This window comes from Centruroides sculpturatus, unplaced genomic scaffold, assembly GCF_000671375.1.
Source record: "Centruroides sculpturatus isolate CEXI.00-Female unplaced genomic scaffold, Cexi_2.0 scaffold1177, whole genome shotgun sequence".
NCBI classification, from domain to species: Eukaryota; Metazoa; Arthropoda; class Arachnida; order Scorpiones; family Buthidae; genus Centruroides; species Centruroides sculpturatus.
In genome coordinates this window covers 148,358-157,790 of record NW_019385269.1, presented here as the reverse complement: position 1 = coordinate 157,790, position 9,433 = coordinate 148,358, and the positions used below count along the sequence as shown (strand labels likewise).

Below are 9,433 nucleotides of genomic sequence, written 5' to 3'. Positions count from 1 at the left end.
AGAAGAATATGAGAAAACAGTACAGAAATTTTAGAAATTTCTTATTAATAATATAAAAACTTTTCTATCGATCATCTAAAATTCATTACTTAAAGATTGGATTTTTGTGCATCCTTATAAAATGCACGATGCCCAAAACTTCAATAAATGTAAAATCTACCTGTTCTAGAAAGAACACGATTAACTTCTCAAATTTTCAAAGAAAAAAAGAGCTAATATAAGTTTTATATAATAATTTTGATATGAATTAAAGAAGAATGCAGAGGACATTGAACTCATGTTATTTCAACTGTGCAAGGCAATAATAGGATTCAAGCAAACGAGTAAGTTGTCTCCAGAATTCAATATAGTTCTTGGTAAGTTAATTTTACGCTCAGGAAACGAATATATGAGATTAAATAAATGTAGCAGAGGAGAGAAAACGAAGAATGAATCGAAATGTGCTGTATACCTTTAAAATTTTTAAATTTGAACGCCGAAATATAAACTATACAACGACTTTAATCTATTTTAATTTTCAAATGTAGTTCGTGTATTATAGGAAAAAAAATATATTTTATTATTTACTAAACAAAGCTTTAAATAATTAACTTTAAGGCTAATTTGGTAAATTGGATTTTGTTCAGATAAGGGGAAACCAATTATATGATTAAAACAAAAGTTTTAAGTACTGGGGAGCCTACTGTGTTAATGAGTGTCACTTTGGAGTAATAAATATAGATTGGGCTTCAATTTACTTGATGATGTCTTCAAGTTGTAAGAAATCGAANTACACTTCAAAATAGGTAAAACCCGAAATTATCTAATTATACAAATATATTTAATTACATTATCCCTAAAAGAACAAGATTTTGATTACCAATGAAAATACAATTTTATAGTTTGTATATATTTTTACACTTTATCGACAGATATAATTATCTATTTTTACAGGATAACGTAATGCAGTATTAGGCCTATTTTATTTGATTTATTAAAAGATTTTTCATTTAGATATAATAGAAATGTATTATAATAACTATTATTGGGTATAGTGTTTAAGGCTCTAGGCTAAAGAAGGAGAATGGGAGGATGAGAAAGAGGAGAGAAAATCCCAGTAGGGTACTGAGTAGATAGGGTAAATCAGAAAGTATGAAAATAAATACGAAATTTGTTGAGAAATGTTTACTTAGTAGTTGTAATTAGATAAAGTAACAGCTTCACTATAAGGATGTAGTGAGACATTATAGCGAAAGGCAATACAAATCCTAAGTAGTAAAAATAGTATAATGAAATTTTAATCTTGGTGTAAATCATCATAAATAAGCATTAAAATAACGTAAAAAAAGAGGAAGATTTTTTTAAATCAATACTTTTGGTCTGAGGAGAAAAAACAAATTATAAATTATAAAAATTTAATAATTTTAAAATAATGATAGATAAAAATTTTTATCATGACAAATTTCATGAAATTATTTATTAAACTGTATAAAAAAATTGAAAAATTATTATGGAATTTTAAAAGTATTGTCTTTTTTTAAATAAATGATTAAAAATTGCAGCTCGGCGTTATAATTTTAAAAATAAATTACATTAAAAACAACTTTAAAATCATTCTTGTCGATTTGTGTATTAGCATACTTTACATGCATTAGCATGCATTACAATGCTTATAAAATAAATTCGTGTAAACTTTACATATATGTTTTAACATTTATAATTCAAACAATAATTAAAAAAATAAAATACAATTAAAATTTTAAAAAAAATTATTAAATTTAAATTACAAATCATACACAAAAATCTTATTCGAAAGTAATTTTGATGTCGGCAACTCGAAAAAAGGAANTATTGCAGGATAACGTAATGCAGTATTAGGCCTATTTTATTTGATTTATTAAAAGATTTTTCATTTAGATATAATAGAAATGTATTATAATAACTATTATTGGGTATAGTGTTTAAGGCTCTAGGCTAAAGAAGGAGAATGGGAGGATGAGAAAGAGGAGAGAAAATCCCAGTAGGGTACTGAGTAGATAGGGTAAATCAGAAAGTATGAAAATAAATACGAAATTTGTTGAGAAATGTTTACTTAGTAGTTGTAATTAGATAAAGTAACAGCTTCACTATAAGGATGTAGTGAGACATTATAGCGAAAGGCAATACAAATCCTAAGTAGTAAAAATAGTATAATGAAATTTTAATCTTGGTGTAAATCATCATAAATAAGCATTAAAATAACGTAAAAAAAGAGGAAGATTTTTTTAAATCAATACTTTTGGTCTGAGGAGAAAAAACAAATTATAAATTATAAAAATTTAATAATTTTAAAATAATGATAGATAAAAATTTTTATCATGACAAATTTCATGAAATTATTTATTAAACTGTATAAAAAAATTGAAAAATTATTATGGAATTTTAAAAGTATTGTCTTTTTTTAAATAAATGATTAAAAATTGCAGCTCGGCGTTATAATTTTAAAAATAAATTACATTAAAAACAACTTTAAAATCATTCTTGTCGATTTGTGTATTAGCATACTTTACATGCATTAGCATGCATTACAATGCTTATAAAATAAATTCGTGTAAACTTTACATATATGTTTTAACATTTATAATTCAAACAATAATTAAAAAAATAAAATACAATTAAAATTTTAAAAAAAATTATTAAATTTAAATTACAAATCATACACAAAAATCTTATTCGAAAGTAATTTTGATGTCGGCAACTCGAAAAAAGGAACAGGAAAAAAAAAACAGGAGTATAATCTGTCTATCAAAAAGTGTTTTTCCTTTGTCGAAATAATTGCATCATAACACAAAATTGTTTCTAACGTCAAGTGATATAGCATTATATTTACTTTTTTCCCCCTTTTTCCACGCTGCATGTACAGCTATTCTCATTTGAACTATCACGAGTCCAATCACCGTTTTTTTTGTAACTACGTGACTAGAGTTTGATACATAACCACCCCTCTATCACAACAGAAGATTTCTAGATGGAAATAATGGTTAAGAAACTTTTTTATTTTATTTTTTATTTTTTTACTTAAATTTCTTTCCTTTCTTTAATGTTTCCGTTCGAAATACGGGGTTGAAATTCAATGAGAATTCGAAGAAGGTAATCAGCTTCGTGCTTAGACTTTACAAAGATTGAAAATGTAAAAGAATAACAGAAACAGATAAGCTTAAACAATAATTCATCTTTATTCGAACGACTAACGATAATCAGAATTTACATTTCGCTCCTCGAAAGTTATAAATTGATATATTATATAAACTACTGCATAAATTTCAAACTATTTAGAAATCTGTGATAAGAAATTGTCAAGAGAATTTATTTTTTAAAGATATTTNTTGTACCATATTCTGAAACTATATTAAGAATTAATTTTTGTAATTTAATTTGAATAAAATTTGCAATTCAAAAGGAAAAATATATTATCTAAATTTCTTCATTTCTTCTTTTCTTAATGATACAACATTTAGGTTACTTGTTCATTAGAAGCATCGCAATCTTTGAATTTTAACGTCTGCATTAAGAATATGTATGTAAATATATACAAACAAATAAAATAATGACATAAATAACATTGTACATGCATTAAAATGCAATTTTTACTTTAATATATAAGGTAAAAACATTCATTTTAAAGACAGGATTATTGTTTGTTCTACGTTTAATTTTAAATTATGGCAAAAATTTTGTATAAAGTGTAACAAAATTACAAAATTAATAATTTAATTATATGTTTGAATCACGTTATATAGATATTATGCGAAATAAAAAAATCGATTTTTATATTTTGATGCTTAATTTAGCGATTTTAATCTTTTTACATAACAAAATTAAGCGTAAAAATAAAAATATTATTCATTATTCAAGCGATAAAGGAATTTAAATCATTAAGAAAAAAAAAATAGACGAAACATAAATTTCCTTTAATAAAATTAAAGAAAAATAAATTTATTTTTCATTTTACAATGATGAAAAGTGAATAAATTCCTAGAAACAAATCAATATTTAATAATAAGTGAGGTTGTAAAATTTACATTTTCGTTGAATAAATATAAAAGGGGTACAATTTGCATTTTCCAGACAATAGAACATGATGTTTCTAAATGCGATAATTGATGATAACCAATTACCATCAGATTGTTTAAATGTAACTGTTATTTGCATACTGATGATAGTTAGTAAGAATTTTATAAGATTTTCAATACGAAGAGCCATTGTTTATTATAATAAAATAAATAAATATATATATATAGAGACACATACAAGAAAAATAAATAAATAAATGATAACAATCAAAGACAATATCTTCCGCAATCTTCCTTTCTCTATTGTCGTCAGCTAAAGTTACTGATGTCGTGGAAAAAAACATGAAATTTCTGCAATCAATAGATGGGTTTGTTGCCCTGTAAGAAATAAATATAAAAAGTACCAACAATTCTTCCTTTTTTTACAGTATATATATATATATAATATTTCTATAAGGAAAAAGGGATATTAAATAAATATTTTATTACGACATTTTTATATTAAATTTTAAAAAATATAGTTCTTCTTAACATTTTTCTTTATATAGAAGGTATCACTTGGCATCCAATCAATAGATTTATAGAGTATTAGAAATCTACACGCGATGGTATAAATATAGAATAGTGAATAATGTTGTACAGTACGTATGTCATCATTTTATATACATCGTTCCTTGGTAAAATGTTTAATTTTTTGCTAGTAAAATATTCTTAATTGAACTTTTTTATATTGTTAATGTAGTAGAGGAATTTTTCATAATGATATATGAATAATAGCGGGATTATATATATATATATAAAGTTTGGTCAGATTGATTGCTTTATAAATGTAAGAAGAGTGATGAGTTTGTATATAGGTTTTTGCAGGATATTGTTAGTATAGTAGCGTGGGTGATGATTTAATCTCATAAAACGATCGATATTTTTTAATATTAGTGATTTATTATTAATGCGGAATAAATTTCACACTTTTATTTATTTATTATTATTCTACTTTAAAGATCATCATGTTTTGTAGAATAAAGAAAAGTTTTTTGGATAGATAAGAGATAAGGGAGAGTCATCTATAAATCCCTATTTTTCTCAGTCACGATATATTTTGTATTCCTTTGTCACAGTTACATTTATGTAATTTTTTTTTTACGTTGAGCTTTAGGATCATGAATCAAAATTGTGATATTCATAACAACATGAAATCATCCATTTTATTTCTGTTTGAATAATGTTTACATTAAAGACATTTCCAAGAAATCTAATGCGAATGAAAATCTACGCTTTGCATTATAATAATTCTGAATTTCCTTTTAGCATAAATCATTATATTTTNACGAAGAACAAAAATAAAATATGAATTCAAATAAAAAATTATACATCGTAATGAACATTTTCAATTTAATTTCAGATAGTTATATAAGAAAAAAGCGCTATTGAACTGTATCTTTTCGTCTCTTTTATAGTTTTTTTTTCAGAATAATAATAATAATAATTTGAATAGTGATATTTAAAAAAAAAAATTAAATATCAATTTAGAAACATTAAGAAAAAGATTAAATGCAACGTTAAATGGGAAAAATATAATTCTGTTAATTAATTTTCCACACTTAATAAAAATTCCAAAAATCCTCTTTTAAACCCTACAAAATGTTAGAAAATTAATACTTTCTGGAAATTTGCCAAATTAAAGTAAAAATTCAAACTACTGCATTAATATATTAACCTATTTACTTGATCTGCATGCAGGAAAAGCTATTAAAATACTTTAAAAAAATAAACAAAATGAGAAAATTTTAATGAGAATCATTTAATTTACATAAAATTAAAAAATAACAGATTTTTGAAGTGGTAAAAAAAATTAAGTAAATAATAAATTGTTTTAATATTTTCGACAAGATTAATGATGATTTTTCAAGAGGAATGATATAATTTCTTTTACATTTTATATAGGGACTAAGATTCAAATTAACAAAAAGACAAATTGATTTTATAATAGGACATGACTTAAATTTCATAAAAATTTATTTAAGTAGTTATATAAAACTGCGCTACATCAAAAATAACTGTTAGTGTCATCTGATTATAGAAAAAATTTTACAGTTTAATCAAGATAAGATTCAGAAATAATCGATAAATAGCGCTAATTATACTTCTTAATAATATTAAAGTTACGAGTGTATGAGTAAAATAAAATATGAAGGATAATCATTCTTAATCTTATATACATTCTAAGCATTTTTTTCATCATTTTTTGTGAGAAACAAACAAAAGTTTCCTTCCAAAGTAGCTAGAAATCAGCGATAAAGTTTTGACACATATCAAAAGAAAAAAAAATTGCTTTTTTTTCTATAAATATTTTTGTTACAAAACTAAAAAAATGTGCTGAGGGCTAAAGTAAAATATAATTGATTAAAATTAAATTAAATTTTTATTTTAAAAGATAATTTTATTTATTTCCAAGATATAAATTATGTACATTTAATTCTGTCACTTGGAAATTCTGTAATGTGTCGTGACGTAACATAATTAATATATATATATATATATATTGGCCTCTATTTAATTATAAAAATAGTTAAATTGTATAATTATAATGTTTACAAAATCAAGAAATAATATTAATAATTAATTAATATAAAGGAAGGCTAGTGCGACATTGACATTGCGACGTGTCATAAATATGTATGTAAGGTAATCGAGCCTAAAATAATATCAATAATTATATCTTTTTCGATTTTGAGTTATTTCGAAAATAAACATCATCACATGAAAATAATGAATCTTTGATGTTAAAATCTTTTCTTAGTAAAATCATTTTTCAATACGAAAGATGTATATTCCATTAGTCAGATGGATATATACACGCACATAAATTCACAAAAAAACATACAAAAATCAACTCAAAAAGCAACTATATCGTGTGTAGACTATTGTAGAATATACTGTACATATACTTTAATAGAAATTTCTTTAAAAATATTTGTTTTTTTTTTCATTGAATCAATGTTTTCCATCTATAAATTATATATTGTGCAACAGAAACAACTAAAAATTACATATACTCTATACCTTTTATTTGTTTTTTTTAAAACAATATTTTTTTTTTCGATATATACAGGAAATTCTGAATAAAATGTATAAAATTTATGATAATTTTTCTCTGTATTTGTTGAAGATTTAATTATATAAATGGCGATTGCTTAACTCAGTATTAACATAGTATGCTTCCTTATGTGTTTACTTAACAGATTGTCGTTAAGATAATTGTAATTTAATGTAAGTTTTATTAGAATCTTTTATAGATATTAATCCAGAATCACTGTGAGAAATTCTATATTTATTAACCTTTCAAAGTTTCCATTTATAGTAGTATAATGTTTATATTCGTAATTATACTTCTGTAATTAATAATGCTAAAAAGTTGTATTCATAATTTTACATATATCTTAATATATATATATGTTTCATTTGATGAATATGAATAAGAATAATTTTAATTAAACTAGCGAAGAATAAAACACAAGAAACAAAAGAAACTGTAATTATTTACATAATAAGGAAGAAAAATATCANTTATCTCCTTCATCTTCTCCTCCTCTCTCGTTCCCCACATTATCTCCTTCATCTTCTCCTCCTCTCTCGTTCCCCACATTATCTCCTTCATCTTCTCCTCCTCTCTCGTTCCCCACATTATCTCCTTCATCTTCTCCTCCTCTCTCGTTCCCCACATTATCTCCTTCATCTTCTCTCTCGCTCGCCTTATTATCTTCTCTCTCTCTTTGTATTATCTCCTCTGTCTCTCCCTCTTGAAATAAATCAGAGACCTTTAATGAAAATTTGTGATTTCGACTGCCATAAACACTTTCATCACTATAAGCAATGTACATAAAATAATCCTCCTCGTGGTTTTGTTGATAGAGAAAGCCCATGGTATCGCTTACAATAGGAATTATGTTGTTCACGAAAAGAAACAGAGCATCTTCCGAACGCAGATTTACTTTTTTTCTTATTATAAAATAAAATTGACCTACTGTCAAATCTGACGGTACCAAATATTTCTTCTTATCCAGATCATTAATTCGCGTGTCGGGAACTTTCTCCACGATGACTGGAACTCGATCTGGATATTTTTTTCTGATCTTTTTCCCTTCCTTCTGTCTCTGTTCGAGTGATACGTCCTGTTTATAGGCGAACTTCATCCTTTTTCGTTTCTTCGGAAACGTTTTCATACTATCGAAGAAAAAATTACTATATAGATTCATTAATAATAAATCAATGTATTCTGTTTAACAACTCTTTCTATAGTATAATAAGTTTTAGCTCATATTTATGACTTGTGGTTTAAATTTTCAGAAATTTAAATGCTAAATTTTTAAATTTATATTAACTCGATTTCACATATATTGATAATTTATTTAGTGTGAAGAAATACAAATTAGTTGAAATATATTGCTTAGTAAAGCAGAAAATGTGTTAAACATATTTGGAAAATTAGAATATACAGTACATTTTTATTTATTTGGAAAAGAGGAGTTTTAAAGAAGTCATTTACAATTAAAATTTTTCATCAAAATATCCAACATAAATACATGGAAAAGCTGCTTAGTTATAGCAAAAAATAATACTAATAATATGCTTGATTAAATAATAATATTTTAATTCAAGAAATGGGTTACATAAGAGTTATCTGTAGCCCATTGAGGGCCGTTTGGGAAATTCATTAGCCTATGGGAGATCGCATATATAAGACGCACGCGACTTGTAAAATTAAAGAAATTAAATTTTTAACAGGTAGTTAGTAATAAGATAGCAATTGAAATAATTTAATACTACATTATAATGCTATAAATCAAATTTTGCCAGATGAACCGACGTTCTGTATTAAGTTTCTTGATTAAAATAATTACTGCTTTTTTAGGTTACATCTTACCTGGAGGATAAATGTCTTAAGGGATGGGATAGAATCGGATTTCTAAACGTCTAAAATCTAATGAGTTTTATTTCATCCAGCATCGATGAAAAGTAGGACATTGTTCTCGAATCTGTCTTTCGTGTTAACTAATACATTGCATCTGCAGTGGATAGAAATTGACCAACGATTTTATAGATTTAAATTATAGCGTGATTGTGTCTAGTATCGCCCTTTCCAATTGTAAACAGTTTTCTAATAAAAATGACAATAGATAATTTAAATTATAGGACTGTTCGTGTTCGTAAGAGTTAAATTAAAACTTGTAAAGCCAATAAACTAATTATTATGGCATATTAATTATTATTATTAGACAATTTGTACATGCTTAAATAAAGAATAATATAAATAAATAAGTAATCTAAAATATTTTGAAAATCGATCAGAAAAATTTTATTGGTCAGTTAGAATACAAACTATATAAAAATTATATTTTTAA

The 9,433-nt window shown here is 24.4% G+C and overlaps 1 pseudogene; it reads right to left on the bottom strand.

The window, feature by feature from the left end:
* Positions 1–7,594: 7,594 nt before the first annotated feature.
* On the bottom strand, positions 7,595–8,353 carry LOC111636946 (annotated as a pseudogene).
* Positions 8,354–9,433: the final 1,080 nt, after the last annotated feature.